Genomic DNA, 18,576 nt, shown 5'->3' with positions numbered 1-18,576 from the left:
AGAGGAGATTCACGCTTCTCAAGAAGTAAGAACAAATACTAGGCTCCTATAAATTGTATTTTATATGCGAGGCACGTTCAACCATACACTCCCATTAATTTTTCGTTACACTAAAAATATGTTTCATTCAAAAATGTAAATTGTATTTTATATGCGAGGCTCATTCTAAATAGGCAAGATAAATCCGCTTTTGACATGGCATTATAGGACTGAATAATGTAAATGTTTGGAGGAGCACATCTTTGGAAATTGGGTGGATACTTGAACATGCAAAATTAAGACAATTTCAAATGATTTTACTGATAAGCGACTTGGCCAATGCATGGACAGGATAAAAAAAGACGCAATGACGCGTTGCCGTTGAACCAAACTTCGTTATAAACTCAGCAAAACAAGAAAAGTCCCCTTTTCAGGACCCTGTCTTTCGAAGATAATTTGCAAAAATCCAAATAACTTCACAGATCTTCATTGTAAAGGGTGCTTGTTCAATGAACTATAAACAATTAATGAACATGCACCTGTGGAACAGTTGTTAAGACACCAAAAGCTTACAGACGGTAGACAATTAAGGTCAAAGTTATGAAAACTTAAGACACTAAAGAGGCCTTTCTACTGACTCTGAAAAACACCAAAAGAAAGATGCCCAGGGTCCCTGCTCATCTGTGTGAATGTGCCTTAGGCATGCTGCAAGGAGGCATGAGGACTGCAGATGTGGCCAGGGCAATAAATTGCAATGTCCGTACTGTGAGACTCCTAAGACAGCTCTACAGGGAGACAGGACAGACAGCTGATTGTCCTCGCAGTGGCAGACCACGTGTAACAACACCTGCACAGGATCGGTACATCCGAACATCACACCTGCGGGACAGGTACAGGATGGCAACAACAGCTGCCCGAGTTACACTAGGAACGCACAATCCCTCCATCAGTGCTCAGAATGTCCAAAATAGGTTGAGAGGCTGGACTGAGGGCTTAGGCCTGTTGTAAGACAGGTCCTCACCAGACATCACCGGCAACAACGTCGCCTATGGACACAAACCCACCGTCGCTGGACCAGACAGGACTGACAAAATGTGCTCTTCACTGACAAGTCGCGGTTTTGTCTCACCAGGGGTGATGGTCAGATTCACGTTTATCGTTGAAGGAATGAGTGTTACACCGAGGACTGTACTCTGGAGCGAAATGGAGGTGGAGGGTCCGTTATTGTCTGGGGCGGTGTGTCACAGCATCATCGGACTGAGCTTGTTGTCATTGTAGGCAATCTCAACGCTGTGTGTTTCAGGGAAGACATTCTCCTCCCTCATGTGGTACCCTTCTTGCAGGCTCATCCTGACATGACCCTCCAGCATGACAATGCCACCAGCCATACTGCTTGTTCTGTGAGTGATTTCCTGCAAGACAGGAATGTCAGTGTTCTGCCATGGCCAGCGAAGAGCCCGGATCTCAATCCCATTAAGCACGTCTGGGACCTGTTGGATCGGAGGGTGAGGGCTAGGGCCATTCCCCCCAGAAATGTCCAGGAACTTGCAGGTGCCTTGGTGGAAGAGTGGGGTAACATCCCACAGCAAGAACGGGCAAATCTGGTGCAATCCATGAGGAGGAGATGCACTGCAGTACTTAATGAAGCTGGTGGCCACACAAGATACTGACTGTTACTTTTGATTTTTATCCCCCTTTGTTCAGGGACACATTATTCCATTTCCTTTAGTCACATGTCTGTGGAACTCGTTCAGATTATGTCTCAGTTGTTGAATCTTGTGTTCATACAAATATTTACACATGTTAAGTTTGCTGACAATAAACGCAGTTGACAGTGAGAGGACGTTTCTACTGAAGGCTTGGTTTTGATTAAAATAAAATGGAAAACAAGCAATTGTTACAGGAAAACAACTTACATTTTTCTAAATACGAGGGTCACCGGCATCATCACATCTGTCGTTCCATGAAAAACCTAGACATCCAAAATAATAATAGGAGCTGGCTAAAATAAGGTAGAATCAGTGGTGATTTTAGCATGTAAATCTTGGTGGGGCAAACTCCCCAAAAATGGTTTAGATGCATGCCAGTCCCAACAGCAGTCCCAGCACCATACCACTGCCACACTTGGCTATACGCGGAGCATTGTCTGGCAGCGAAACATTCACCCTAATTTACTGCCTTTAAAAAATCATAGCTGATATGGCTGACTTGCTTAGACAAATGTGGTTTCTATTGCCATTTGAGATGTACAAACTATGGCATAACGGGATGATGAGTGGATAAGAGGCAATCTGTAATTTCGATTAAGACATTAATGAGCGAGTTCGGACGGACGTAGTCAATATAACTATTTGTTCAGCACTTTTGGAATGTACAACGACACAATTCAGAACATGGGCCGCTCTTGCAGTATTCTCCCTGTACACCAAGTCAGAACCATAGGATAAATAAAGGGGGAATATAAGCAGAGAACCAAATCAAATCAAATCAAATTATATTTGTCACATGCGCCGAATACAACCTTACCATGAAATGCTTACTTACAAGCCCTTAACCCACAATGCAGTTCAAGAAGTAGAGTTAAGAAAAAATTTACGAAATAAACTCAAGTGAAAATAAATACAGGTTTGTCAATGTAATTTGTAAAGTGACTATGCATGGATAATAAACAGTAGGGGGTGGGGAAATGTAAATAGTTTTAATTGTTCAGCAGTCGTATGGCTTGGGACGCTGTTAAGGAGCCTTTTGGTCCAAGACTTGGTGCTCCGGTACTGTTTGCCGTGCGGTAGCAGAAAGAACAGTCTATGACTTTGGTGACTGGGGTCTTTGAAACCTGTAAAACCTACACTCGATCCCTCCGATGTCAACAACTACAGACCAGTATCCCTTCTTTCTTTTCTTTCCAAAACTCTTGAACGTGCCGTCCTTGGCCAGCTCTCCCGCTATCTCTCTCAGAATGACCTTCTTGATCCAAATCAGTCAGGTTTCAAGACTAGTCATTCAACTGAGACTGCTCTTCTCTGTATCACGGAGGAGCTCCGCACTGCTAAAGCTAACTCTCTCTCCTCTGCTCTTATCCTTCTAGACCTATCGGCTGCCTTCGATACTGTGAACCATCAGATCCTCCTCTCCACCCTCTCCGAGTTGGGCATCTCCGGCGCGGCCCACGCTTGTTGCGTCCTACCTGACAGGTCGCTCCTACCAGGTGGCGTGGCGAGAATCTGTCTCCTCACCACGCGCTCTCACCACTGGTGTCCCCCAGGGCTCTGTTCTAGGCCCTCTCCTATTCTCGCTATACACCAAGTCACTTGGCTCTGTCATAACCTCACATGGTCTCTCCTATCATTGCTATGCAGACGACACACAATTAATCTTCTCCTTTCCCCCTTCTGATGACCAGGTGGCGAATCGCATCTCTGCATGTCTGGCAGACATATCAGTGTGGATGACGGATCACCACCTCAAGCTGAACCTCGGCAAGACGGAGCTGCTCTTCCTCCCGGGGAAGGACTGCCCGTTCCATGATCTCGCCATCACGGTTGACAACTCCATTGTGTCCTCCTCCCAGAGCGCTAAGAACCTTGGCGTGATCCTGGACAACACCCTGTCGTTCTCAACTAACATCAAGGCGGTGGCCCGTTCCTGTAGGTTCATGCTCTACAACATCCGCAGAGTGCCGAGTGCCTCACACAGGAAGCGGCGCAGGTCCTAATCCAGGCACTTGTCATCTCCCGTCTGGATTACTGCAACTCGCTGTTGGCTGGGCTCCCTGCCTGTGCCATTAAACCCCTACAACTCATCCAGAACGCTGCAGCCCGTCTGGTGTTCAACCTTCCCAAATTCTCTCACGTCACCCCGCTCCTCCGCTCTCTCCACTGGCTTCCAGTTGAAGCATCCGCTACAAGACCATGGTGCTTGCCTGGGAGCTGTGAGGGGAACGGCACCTCAGTACCTCCAGGCTCTGATCAGGCCCTACACCCAAACAAGGGCACTGCGTTCATCCACCTCTGGCCTGCTCGCCTCCCTACCACTTAGGAAGTACAGTTCCCGCTCAGCCCAGTCAAAACTGTTCGCTGCTCTGGCTCCCCAATGGTGGAACACACTCCCTCACGACGCCAGGACAGCGGAGTCAATCACCACCTTCCGGAGACACCTGAAACCCCACCTCTTTAAGGAATACCTAGGATAGGATAAAGTAATCCTTCTCACCCCCCTTAAAAGATTTAGATGCACTATTGTAAAGTGGCTGTTCCACTGGATGTCATAAGGTGAATGCACCAATTTGTAAGTCGCTCTGGATAAGAGCGTCTGCTAAATGACTTAAATGTAAATGTAAATGTTTGACAATTTTATGGGCCTTCCTTTGACACGGCCTAGTATATAGGACCTGGGTATCAGAAAGCTTGGCCCCAGTGATGTACTGGGCCATAAGGACTACCCTCGGTAGCGCCTTACGGTCAGATGCCGAGCAGCTGCCATACTAGGCGGTGATGCAACCGGTCAGGATGCTCTCGATGGTGCAGACGTGGAACTTTTTGAGGATCTGGGGACCCATGCCAAATCTTTTCAGTCTCCCGAGGGGGAAAAGGTGTATTCGTGCCCTCTTCACAACTGTCTTGGTGTGTTTGGACTAGAGGTCCAATGGCCGATTAATTAGGGCCGATTTCAAGTTTTCATAACAATCGGAAATCTGTATTTTTGGGCGCCGATTATCGATTCTTTTTTAATTGATTTATTATTATTTTTTTTTTTTAACCTTTTATTTAACTATGCAAGTCAGTTAAGAACACATTCTTATTTTCAATGACTGCATAGGAACTGTGGGTTTACTGCCTTGTTCAGGGGCAGAACGACAGATTTACACCTTGTCAGCTCAGGGGTTCCAATCTTGCAACCGCACAGTTAACGAGTCCAACGCTCTAACCATTGCACTCCACGAGTAGCCTGCCTATTACGCGAATGCAGTAGAAGCCAAGGTAAATTTCTAGCTAGCATTAAACTTATCTTGTAAAAAACAATCAATCATAATCACTAGTTATAACTACTAATCCAGTTTAGCAGGCAATACTAACCAGGTGAAATTGTGTAATTTCTCTTGCGTTCATTGCACGCAGAGTCAGGGTATATGCAATAGTTTGGGCTGCCTGGCTCATTGCGAACTAATTTGAATTTGAATTTGAATTGAATTTTACGTAATTATGACATACATTGAAGGTTGTGCAATGTAACAAGAATATTTAGACTTAGGGATGCTACCCGTTAGATAAACGGTTCCGTATTTCACTGAAATAATAAACGTTTTCTATTCGAAATGATAGATTCCGGATTCGATCATATTAATGACCAAAGGCTCGTATTTCTGTGTGTTATTATGTTATAATTAAGTCTGATTTGATAGAGCAGTCTGACTGAGCAGCCCGTAATCATTCATTCAAACAGCACTTTCGTGCGTTTTGCCAGCAGCTCTTCGCAAGCACAGCGCTGTTTATGACTTCAAGCCTATCAGCCTAATGGCTGGTGTAACCAATGTGAAATGGCTAGCTAGTTAGCTGAGTGTGCACTAATAACGTCACTCTTTAGATTTGGAGTAGTTATTCCCCTTGCGCTGCAAGGACCGCGGCTTTTGTGGAGCGATGGGTAACGATGCTTCGAGTGTGGCTGTTGTCGATGTGTTCTTGGTTCGAGCCCAGGTAGGGGCGAGGAGGGGGATGGAAGCTATACTGTTACACTGACAATAATATAGTGGGGCTAAATGGATTTTTATTGATGTTTTATATTAAGTTAAAATAAGTGTTAATTCAGTATTGTTGTAATTGTCATACAAATTTTTAAAAATCGTCCGATTAATCGGTATTGGCTTTTTTGGTCTTCCAATAATCGGTACCAGTATCGGCGTTGAAAAATCATAATCGGTCGACCTCTAGTTTGGACCATGATAGTTTGTTGGTGATGAAACCCTCAAATCCGCTCCACTACAGCCCCGTCGATGTTAAAACCTCTTGCTCCTACCTGGCACGCAGGCGTCCCATCTAGACATCTGGAAATGCAAATGCGCTACACTAAATGCTAATAGTACTAGTTAAAACTCAAACGTTCATTAAAATACACATGCAGGGTATTGAATTAAAGCTACACTCGTTGTGAATCCAGGCAACAAGTCAGATTTTTAACATGCTTTTCGGCGAAAGCATGAGAAGCTATTATCTGATAGCATGTAACACCCCAAAAGACCCACAGGGGACGTAAACTAAATAATTAGCATAGTCGTCGCTACACAAACCGCACAAATAAAATATAAAACATTCATTACCTTTGACCATCTTCTTTGTTGGCACTCCTAGATGTCCCATAATCACTATTGGGTCTTTTTTTTATTAAATCGGTCCATATATAGCCTAGATATCGATCTATGAAGACTGTGTGATAAACGAAAAAAAATAGCGTCTTATAACGTAACGTCATTTTTTTTTAATTTAAAAAGTCGACGATAAACTTTCACAAAACACTTCGAAATACTTTTGTAATGCAACTTTAGGTATTATTAAACGTTAATAAGCGATCAAATTGATCACGAGGCGAAGTATATTCTTTAGCTGTCCGTCTGGAAATAATGTCCGGGTAATTCTCAACCAAAATATCCGGTCGGAGACCGGAAGAAATGCGTTGCCTTGCATCTGTTTGACCAAGAAACAAAGCCTAGGCAAATGACAAGACTCTAGACAACGTGTGGAAGCTGTAGGTATTGCAACCTCAGCCCCATTAAATGTGGTTCACCTTTATCAATGGGTTCAAGTCGCGCATGGATATATTTTCCCATTTTCAGTGATCAGATTTTCCTGCGCTTTTCGATGAAACGCACGTTCTGTTATAGTCACAGCCGTGATTTAACCAGTTTTAGAAACGTCTGAGTGTTTTCTATCCACACATACTAATCATATGCATATACTATATTCCTGGCATGAGTAGCAGGGCGCTGAAATGTTGCGCGATTTTTAACAGAATGTTCGAAAAAGTAGGGGGTAGGATTAACAGGTTAATGGGGGCCTGTTCGGCACTCCTTTTCCTATAGTCTACGATCAGCTCCTTGTCTTGTTCACAATGAGGGAGAGGTTGTTGTCATGCCACCATACTGCCAGGTTTCTGACCTGCCACTGACACTGTTGTGTCATCAGCAAACTTAATGATGTTGTTGGAGTCGTGCTTGGCCATGCAGTCGTGGGTAAAGAGGGAGTACAGGAGGGGACCAAGCACGCACCCCTGAGGGGCCCCAGTGTTGAGAATCAGCGTGGCAGATGTGCTGTTGCCTAACCTTACAACCTGGGGGCAGCCCGTTAGGAAGTCCAGGATCCAGTTGCAGAGGGAGGTGTTTAGTCCCAGGGTCCTTATAGTGATGAGCCTTGTGGGGACTATGGTGGTGAACGCTGAGCTGTAGTCAATGAACAGCATTCTCACATAGCTATTTCTTTTGTCCATGTGAGAAAGGCCAGTGTGGAGTGCGATTGAGATTGTGTCATCTGTGGATCTTTTGGCGTGGTATGCGAATTGGAGTGGGACTAGGGTTTCTGGCATGATGGTGTTGATCTGATCCATGACCAGCTTTTCAAAGCACTTCATGGCTACCAACGTGCTACGGGTCTATGCTATGGGGTGGTAATCATTTAGGCACGCTACCTTCGCTTTCTTGGGCACAGGGACTACGGTGGACTGTTTCTAACATGCAGGTATTATGGACTCTGTCAGGGAGAGGTTGAAATGTCAGTGAAGACACTTACTAGTTGGTCTGCGCCTACTTTGAGTACACGTCCTGGTAATCTGTCTGTTGACCTGTTTAAAGGTCTTGCTCACATCGGCTAGAGCGTGATCACACAGTCATCTGGAACAGCTGGTACTCTCATGCATGCTTCTGTGTTTCTTGCCTCGATGCCAGCATAAAAGGCATTTAGCTCGTCTGGTAGGCTCTCACTGGGAAGCTCGTGGCTGGGTTTCCCTTTGTAGTCGGTAATATTTTTCAGTCTACCACATCCGGCGAGTGTCAGAGCCGGTGTCGTAGGATTCAATCTTAGTCCTGTATTGACACTTTCCCTGTTTGATGGTTCGTTTGAGGCTATAGCGGGATTTCTTATAAGCATCTGGATTCGTGTCCCACTCCTTGGAAGTAGCAGCTATAGCCTTTAGCTTGGTTCAGATGTTGCCTGTATTCCATGGCTTTTGGTTGGGCTATGAACGTACAGTCACTGTGGGGATAATGTCTTCGATGCACTTATTGATGAAGCCGGTGACTGAGGTGGTATACTCCTCAACGCTATTGGATAAATCTCGGAACATATTCCAGTCTGTGCTAGCAAAACAGTCCTGTAGCATTGCATCCGTGTCATCTGACCACTTCCGTATTGGGCGAGTCACTGGTACTTCCTGCTTTCGATTTGCTTGTAAGCAGGAATCATGAGGATAAAATAAGGGTTATGGGTTACAAACAATGCGAAAAAACAAACAAACAGTTTGTTAGGAGCCCGTAAAACGGCAGCCATCCCCTCCAGCTCTGTTATAATAATGAAAGCTCTTACAATATTTGATGATGACATTTCTCTAAAACAGGCTATAGGCTACACGTTTACCACCAAGTCAGAACAGTAGGCAAAGTTATGACGGGAAAAGGGACCAAATTGTTAGGGTGAGGCACATGGGCAACTAACAGCTTACTACACAACATACACTTAATTTATGCAGCAGCATACAATACATTTTTGGACCTTGTCTTACTGTGCTCACTTGAACAGGACGGTGTTGTGGCGGTCCTTCGTGGGCAAATTTTGTCATCACACTTTCATCAAATTCTGGCATTCTCTGGATTTATGGTGCTTTCAAGACAACAGGGAACTCGGAAAAAAACAAGGATGACTCATGACGTCACTGATCTTAGGATCAGAGCTCTAGAAAGAGGCCCAGGTTCCCGACTTGGAATTCCGAGTTTGATGACCGTTCAAAACGTATTTTCCCAGTTTGAGGTTGTTTTTTTGTGTGTTTCCAGTTGTCTTGAACTCACTAAAGTCTGAGATTTCCCAGTTGTGAGGTTCTAGTTGTTTTGAATGCAGGCAGATTAGAAGGGGATGTCCACTTACTGTTTTGCTGCTCCCAAACGTGATGTTTTAATAAAGATTTGGTGATTAAGATTTATTTCAAGGCAGTCCCACGAGCAAAACCCTTCATTGATAGGCTTGGCTACTTGACGAATGCTTTGGGCACGACTAAAAAACAACTTACTTTTAGGAGAGGGCAAAATGGAGAAAAAAAACATTCATTTTTTTATGTCCCTAAATATCAAATCAAATCAAATGTATTTGTCACATACACATGGTTTGCAGATGTTAATGCGAGTGCAGCGAAATGCTTGTGCTTCTAGTTCCGACAATGCAGTAATAACCCATGAGTAATCTAACCTAACAATTCCAAAACTACTACCTTATACACACAGTGTAACAGGATAAAGAATATGTACATAAAGATATATGAATGAGTTGTGGTACAGAGCGGCATAGGCAAGATGCAGTAGATGGTATTGAGTACCGTATATACATATGAGATGAGTAATGTAGGATATGTAAACAAAGTGGCATAGTTTAAAGTGGCTAGTGATACATGTATTACATAAAGATGCAGTAGATGATTTAGAGTACAGTATATACGTATGAGATGAGTAATGTAGGGTATGTAAACATTATATTAAGTAGCATTGTTTAAAGTGGCTAGTGATATATTTCACATCAATTTCCATCAATTCCCATTATTAAAGTGGCTGTAGTTGAGTCAGTGTGTTGGCAGCAGCCACTCAATGTTAGTGGTGGCTGTTTAACAGTCTGATGGCCTTGAGAAAGAAGCTGTTTTTCAGTCTCTCGGCCCCTGCTTTGATGCACCTGTACTGACCTCGCCTTCTGCATGATAGCGGGGTGAACAGGCAGTGGCTCGGGTGGTTGTTGTCCTTGATGATCTTTATGGCCTTCCTGTGACATCGGGTGGTGTAGGTGGGTTAGGGTTAGAGGAGGGCAGGTAGTCCTGGAGGGCAGGTAGTTTGCCCCCGGTGAAGCGTTGGAGAGCCTTACGGTTGTGGGCGGAGCAGTTGCCATACCAGACGGTGATACAGCTGGTTCACCAGAACAAAAAACACATATCTTGTTCCATGACATATTCGGGACTGTGCGTCACGGCCGGATATACTGTACTTACACCCTTAAGTCTATGCCATTGCCAACTGTGTTACCGCTAAGACATGGTTTTGGTGGGTCTTGTATCTCCCTATTGCGCTGCATGAAATTGTCACTTTTGCGATTGTTTTTAAGGACTCACCTCAAATATGTCAATTCCTCTCTCTCAGTGTAAGCCAGCTGATGTTAAACAAGTAAATTGACACACTTTGCACAAGGGGTAGAAAATGCCATAGCGCCAAATTTTAAACACTGGAATTGACATCGAGGCTCCATTTCCTCCTCAGCTCCAGCCAAAGGTAGAGCCCTCTATCCAAAATCCACGCCCATAAAAGTTCAGTAGTTTCTCGCACCCAGCACTAGTATGTCCATCAATAGCCTACTGCTCTTCACAAGTTAATGTGTGGGCTAATGTAAAAAATTATAATAATAAACTTTGACCTCACAAGTACGTCTCTCTATTTGAAAATATACCTATGTTGCAGAAAGACAGTCAAATAATGTGAGAATATTATTCTCTTTTTGGCCTGCTGTTATTTTAATAACCTAGTAGTCCATCTTCATGTGTTTCTAAATAATAATATAGTCAGGGGGAGGGGATGCTAGTAGGGGATTCTTTCCCTTTCCTGCAGTCAAATGAACAAATCGCCCCCTAGTGGCCTCATGGGTGGACTGTAATTTGCGTTTTTTCCTAATTTCCTCATTAGTAAACATCATTTTTTTTAACCCACCAAAAATCCGTTACTTCTATGTGAAACGGTTTTGTTATTTGTTTCAGTCTTCTGTGATGTAAACGTCCTCTCACTGTCAACTGCGTTTATTTTCGGCAAACTTAACATGTGTAAATATTTGTATGAACATAACAAGATTCAACAACTAAGACATAAACTGAACATGTTCCACAGACATGGGACTAACAGAAATGTAATAATGTGTCCCTGAACAAATGGGAGATCAAAATAAAAGTAACAGTCAGTATCTGGTGTGGCCACCAGCTGCATTAAGTACTGCAGTGCATCTCCTCCTCATGGATTGCACCATATTTGCCAGTTCTTGCTGTGAGATGTTACCCCACTCTTCCACCAAGGCACCTTAACGTAAAGAAAATGGAGGAGATGGTGTTTGACACCAAATCTGTTAGTGACCATGCACCTGTAGTTTTCCATACTGCCATCATAGCACATGTTAATTTGTACAAGTCCCTAGTTGTACAGAGTCCAGCAACACCTCAATTTCCTACGTAGACTCGGAGTTGACCAGAAAATAATGCTCCTCTTCTATCATACGGTCAAATTAAATAAAATTGTATTTGTAGAATACACCGAATACAACAGATGTAGACTTTACCGTGAACTGCTTACTTACGAGCGCTTTCCCAATAATGCAGAGTTAAAAAGTAAGAAAAATTTGCAAACATGTAAAAAGGAAATTGTAACACAGTGAAATAACAATAACGAGGCTATATACAAGGAGTACTGGTACCGAGTCAACTACCTCACACTTCTGCAACGGATTTCTGTGACTGGACTCACACACACAAACACACTCAGAGAGACACTTTCACACTCTTTTACACTCATCACGCTGCTGCTACTCTGTTTATTATCTGTTTATTTGGGAAAAACTATCCACTAAACCCGAAACCTCAACTAAATCTTGTAATGAATAATGTGGAAATTGAGCAAGTTGAGGAGACTTAACTGCTTGGTGTAACCCTGGATTGTAAACTGTCATGATCAAAACATATTGATGCAACGGTAACGAAGATGGGGAGAGGTCTGTCCAGTAATAAAGTGCTCCTCAACAAAACGAGTCCTACAGGCCCTAGTTTAGTCACACCATTACTACTGCCCAGTCATATGGTCAAGTGCCACAAAGAGAAACATAGACAAATTACAGTTGGCCCAGAGCAGAGCAGCAAGGCTGGCCTTTAATAAGGTGGATGTCTGAGCCCTGCGGAATACTAATTAACATAATACAAAAATCCCCATGTCGCACTTCCGCATCTACAGTGAAAGGTGACATAGCTAGAGCGGTGTTCTAGCAAAATCGTCTGTTGAGTCTGAACGGTTTGGCCTACAAAACTATCATCACCTCTATGAGAAGATGAGACTCTCACGAGCACAATGCCATGTTCGGTCCGTTTTGCTCTACGACTCCCACAAGCGTCTTGGGACTCGTCTAAAGTTGGTACATCTAATCTGGCAAATCCTGTCTGTTGCGTCAGAACATACTTGTCGATTGTTTTGCTCTAGGGTGCCCACAGGCCTCAAAAGACTCGTCTGAAGGTCCCCCTGGAACCAGTTGAAAAACATTATGGAAGTATATACAGTATGGGGTTAAATACATGTCCAAAACAATAAATGTTTCCTGATCTTTCTTATATCTCTCAGATATAGGACAGACACTTCAGAACAAACTTCCTTTTGATTTTTCGGTGGGACTATTTGTTGTATTGGCTAATAGCAGTAAGGCCAAAAATAATTTTTGTATATATTTGTTTGATACTTCAAGGGGTCTTAAAATTCAAAATCAAATAGCTAACATCAATGACATGAATGTCAATCTCTCTTGGCTCAAATTAGAAGAGAGATTGACTGCATCACTACTTGTTTTTGTGAGAAGTATTGACATGTTGAAAGCACTGAGCTGTCTGTTTATTGGCACACAGCTAAGACATCCATGCATACCCCACAGGACATGCCTCAAGATATCTCTTCCCAGTCCCCAAGTTCAGACAGACTCTGGGAAACGCACAGTGCTACACAGAGCTATGACTACATGGAACTCTATTCCACATCAAGTAACTCAAGCAAACAGTAAAATCGAAAGAACCCCCCCCCCCCAGATAAAACTACACCTTATGGGTCAAAGTGGACTGTGAAGAGACACACACACATGCACACACACAATCACGCATATGCACACATGCTAGCACAAGCACTCTACACATGTATGGTGGTATTATACATGTTGTATTGTAGATACAGTATGTAGTGATGTAATAATGTTATATGATGTACTGTTTTATGTTTTGTTTTATGTGTGATGTAAGTGCCTCAATGTGTTTGGACCCCAGGAAGAGTAGCAGCAGCTAATGGGGATCCCTAATAAATACAAATACAAATAGGAGGGGTCTGAAATCATTTTCTGTGCTTGTCTGATAACGGTCTGTTTAAAAAAATAGTCTACACAGAGGGACGACTACAGGAAATGGGGGGCCAAACACTCCCCCATTCACATGGACAGGGCTGTAGTGGGGCGGGTCGAGAGCATCAAGTTCCTCGGTGTCCACATCACTAAGGACCTATCATAGTCCAAACACACCATCACAGTCGTAAAGAGGGCACGACAACACCTCTTCCCCCTCAGGAGGCTGAAAAGATTTGGCATGGGGCCCCAGATCCTCAAAGAGTTATACCGCTGCACCACTGAGATCATCTTGACTGGCTGCATCGAAGTTTGTTATGGTAACTGCCTGGCATCCAATGTTAAGGCGCTACAGAGGGTAGTGTGTACGGCCCAGTGCATCACTGGGGCCGAGCTTCCTGCCATCCAGGACCTCTATTCCAGGGCGTGTCAGAGGAAGGCCCTAAAAAAAGACTCAAGACACCCAAGTCATAGACTGTTCTTTCTGCTGCCGGACGGCAAGCGGTACCGGAGAGCCAAGTCTGGGACCAAAAGGCTCCTGAGCAGCTTCTACCCCCAAGCCATAAGACTGCTGAACAGTTAATCAAATGGAAACCCAAACTATTTTCATTGACCCATTTTTTTGTTGCACTTGCACTGGCTCTATGTATACTCACTGGACTCTACCCACACACTCATACATACTACACTGACACTCCACCATTCACACACAAACACACCCTTCACATTCGATGTGGCTACTCTGTTTATCTATCCTGATTGCCAAATCACATTTATCTCTAATTACATGTGCATGTTGCCTAGACACTTTCACACCTACCTACATGTACATAACATGTACAGTACCAGTCTGTAATGAATTTCCTCCTCTTCTTCCGAAGAGGAGAGGCGAAACGGATCAGAGGACCAATACGCGGCGTGGTAATTGTCCATGGTTCTTTTTAATACGTTAAGGTACACATGAACAACTGACTACAAAAAACAAGAAATGTGCAAACTCAAAACAGTCCTATCTGGTACAGAGACAGGAACAATCACCCACAAACACACAGTGAAACCCAGGCTACCTAAGTATGATTCTCAATCTGAGACAACTAATGACACCTGCCTCTGATTGAGAACCATACTAGGCCGAAACATAGAAATACCCAAATCATGGAAAAACAAACATAGACTGCCCACCCAACTCACGCCCTGACCATACTAACTAAATACAAAACACAGGAAATAAAGGTCAGAACGTGACACAGTCAAAAGTTTGGACACACCTACTCATTCAAGGTTTTTCTTTATTTTTTTACTATTTTCTACATTGTAGAATAATAGTGAAGACATCAAAACTACAAAATAACACATATGGAATCATGTAACCAAAAAAGTCTTCAACAAATAAAAAATATTTTATACATGAGATTCTTCAAAGTAGCCACCCTTTGCCTTGATGACAGCTTTGCACACTCTTGGCATTCTCCCAACCAGCTTTATGAGGTAATCACCTGGAATGCATTTCAATTGACAGGTGTGCCTTGTTAAAAGTTCATTTGTGGAATTTCTTTCCCTCTTAATGCGTTTGAGCCAATTAGTTGTATTGTGACGTGGTAGGGGTGGTATACAGAAGACAGCCCTATTTGGTAAAAGACCAAGTCCATATTATGGCAAGAACAGCTCAAATAGGCAAAGAGAAATTACAGTACATCATTACTTTAATACATGTAGGTCAGTCAATCTGGAAAATGTCAAGAACTTTGAAAGTTTCTTCAAGTGCGGTCCCAAAAACCATCAAGCGCTGTGATGAAACTGGCTCTCATGAAGACCGCCACAGTAAAGGAAGACCCAGAGTTACCTCCGCTGCAGAGGATAAGTTCATTACAGTTACCATCCTCAGAAATTGCAGCTCAAATAAATGCTTCAAAGAGTTCAATTAATAGACACATCTTGTCACGGTCGTCCTCCTCTTCATCTGAAGAGGAGAGGCGAGAAGGATCGGAGGACCAAAATGCAGCGTGATATGTGTTCATGTTGAATGTTTAATTAAAGAAAGAACTGAACACTGAAACACTATACAAAAACAGTAAACAAAATAACAACCGTGAAGCTAATGCGAGCTGCGCTGAAACAAGCCATCAACATAGACAATCACCCACAAACAAACAGTGCAACCCAGGCTACCTAAGTATGATTCTCAATCAGAGACAACTAAAGACACCTGCCTCTGATTGAGAACCATACTAGGCCGAAACATAGAAATACCCAAATCATAGAAAAACAAACATAGACTGCCCACCCAACTCACGCCCTGACCATACTAAATAAATACAAAACAAAGGAAATAAAGGTCAGAACGTGACACATCTCAACTTCAACCGTTCAAAGGAGACTGCGTGAATCAGGCCTTCATGGTCGAATTGCTGCAAAGAAATGAAATCACTTCTAAAGGACACCAATAAGAAGAAGAGACTTGCTTGGGCCAAGAAACACGAGCAATGGACATTAGACCAGTGGAAATCTGTCCTTTGGTCTGATGAGTCCAAATGTTGATTTTTGGTTCCAACCGCCGTGTCTTTGTGAGACGCAGAGAAGGTGAACGGATGATCTCTGCGTGTATGGTTCCCACCGTGAAGCATGGAGGAGGAGGTGTGATGGTGTGGGGGTGTGTTGCTGGTGACACTGTCAGTGATTTATTTAGAAATCAAGGCACACTTATCCAGGATGGCTACCACAGCATTCTGCAGCATTACGCCATCCCATCTGGTTTGCGCTTAGTGGGACTATCATTTATTTTTCAACAAGACAATGATCCAACACACCTCCAGGCTGTGTAAGGGCTATTTCACCAAGAGAGAGAGTGATGGAGTGCTGCATCAGATGACCTGGCCTCCACAATCACCCGACCTCAACACAATTGAGATTGTTTGGGATGACTTGGACCGCAGTGTGAAGGAAAAACAGCCAACAAGTGCTCAGAATATATGGGACGCTTTCAAAACGGTTGGAAAAACATTCCAGGTGAAACTGTCTGAGAGAATGCCAAAAGTATGCAAAGCAGTCATCAAGGCAAAGGATGGCTACTTTGAATAATCTAAAATATTATATATATTTTGATTTGTTTAACACTTATTTTGTTCATAGTGGGGTATTAGTTTGTAGCCCAAACAATTCGGACTCTACAGACATTTTTGTGAGAAGACCAATTTTCGGGATGTCTCATGGCCTGACAAACACCGCTGTAGCTCGATCACTTTCCACCGCAGCTGCAGAAGGCTGACATTGGCGGATGCAGTGGATTGAGACTCAGCCCATGCAAAATATATATATATTTTTATCATGTTACTTAGATTGATGCACGTGTGTCAATAGACTCTTAAGGACTCAAATAAAATAAAAATGCGTCTCTCACATTTATCTTGCATTTGTATCCTTTATGTGTCAATGTTGCTGTTCATATGTTTACTATGTGTTTACTATATGTTTACTATCTTATCCGACTTGTGTTGGTCAATTTCTTCAACAAAGGATCAGGTCTTTATAATTATCAAACATACATTAGTAATGGAAAGGAAACACATACTCTTTGTTTAAGTATTAAGATACTCCTTCAGTAATACAATTGTAGGCAGAAGTCGGTACAGAGTACAGAATAACAGTATATGATAGTTCTCCCCAAGTTCTGCAAAATGTCTAAGACATCCTGTACCTCATATAGCCTCTCCCAGTCCTCCTTGCGTGAGTTTCCCTGGCAACAACAGAAGTGGGTTTGACAGAAACTTGGCCTTTCATCACAAGTATAGAATCATAAAAATGTGAATGAGTGTAAGGCTCTTCTGACAGGTAGCTGGTTTCATCAGGTCTGTGGCAGCCTTGTGTTCTCAGAAAACCAGATAAGCACAGTGGGATCCAGACAAGGGGAGTCTAAATGTAGATGCCTTCTGATAGTGTTTGCAGGTCACAACACTCAAAACAATGGTTTAAACACACACAGTGGTCTCTTACAGATTTTCAAAACATAATTTATTAACCCTTTAAAAGGTATAAGGACTTGGATTAACCCCCTTCACTTGCTACAACGGAATTTATTTCTAGAAGTAATTCTATGCCTATTCCTAAAAAAAATGAAGATTTAGGCTGAATCTCAAACTTAACACTTGAGCAGTCGAGTGGCCACTTGCTAATGTGTTAGACAGTGATCACTCAAGTCTACCACTGTTTTGGGCAACATTTGAATTTAGAAGATGCACACATGCATACACATGTCAATTTTCCCAAATTCTAAACCCACTAGAGAGCATTGTCTGCTGCGACTTATCTTGCAGCATGATTTGCTATGACACATAGACAGAAGCACACTGCGACAGTGAGAACTTTGTAAAAACAAAACGTCATCTCTCCAGCAAGGCCCCAGGGTTCTGATCTGGAAAGACGCTTTGAAGTGTACCTACAGGCCAGCTTCGGTAATGCAGTTTAACTGAACTGTCCCAAAAAGAGAATTCCTATAGATGGCCCTAGAGTGAAGTCAAACTTCCTAATAAGACACTTTAATCACCTTAATGCACAAAACATCCATTGAATTATTCAAATAATTGTAGCCGAAGTCTATTTTTCTTCCATCACTCACAGACGAAGATATTAACTTTTTATATTAATGCTCTGATGTCATGAGCCCAGATTGGCCTGGGAGAAGTGCAGGTTGGTTTGTTTAACTGTCTACTTGCATGGGTTGCTCTGGCAGTTTCCTGAGGATGTCTGCATGATACAGCTGTCTGTCGACCGCAAAAGCGCACAGCCTTAGTCAGCCCAAAAAAGGTAATGCTGTTAATTAATATATTTTGATAACTTTTCATGTAGCCTAATTTTGGCCAACTAATGACCAGTAAAGCATTATTCCATCAGCAGAAAAGTGTGAATGGACTAAACATTCGCTCTGTTACTCAAAAACAAATCAGACCACTTGTGTTCATAACTACATTGTTGATTGTAAATGACAGCTTTATACTACTGCATTACTAACAAGCGAGCAAATTATTTTGAGTCTAAACCAGCCTGATTTCATAGATCCACTAGCCTATACTGTAGTAGTCTGTTTATAGGAGCACCAACGCTAGGCTAACTTGTAGTGTATTCAAGGATTTATAAAGCTTCTAAAGTTTGTAATTTCCACTTAAAAATGTCAGACTTGATTTGCTCTGACGTGAAATGAATCAACCCCTATGTCCGTTGATTATATTCCACGTAATAATTCCCTTGAGATACG

The 18,576-nt window shown here is 42.9% G+C and overlaps 1 protein-coding gene across 1 annotated transcript in view; it reads left to right on the top strand.

Moving 5' to 3' along the window:
* LOC118397791 (snRNA-activating protein complex subunit 1-like) overlaps positions 1 to 18,576 on the top strand; it is a 246,241-nt gene that overhangs the window by 164,095 nt on the left and 63,570 nt on the right. The window lies entirely within an intron of this gene.

The sequence above is a fragment of the Oncorhynchus keta genome, chromosome 19 (assembly GCF_023373465.1).
Source record: "Oncorhynchus keta strain PuntledgeMale-10-30-2019 chromosome 19, Oket_V2, whole genome shotgun sequence".
In the NCBI taxonomy this organism is placed as follows: Eukaryota; Metazoa; Chordata; class Actinopteri; order Salmoniformes; family Salmonidae; genus Oncorhynchus; species Oncorhynchus keta.
Note: the sequence above shows the minus strand (reverse complement) of the source record. Positions and strands in the feature narration are given on the sequence as shown.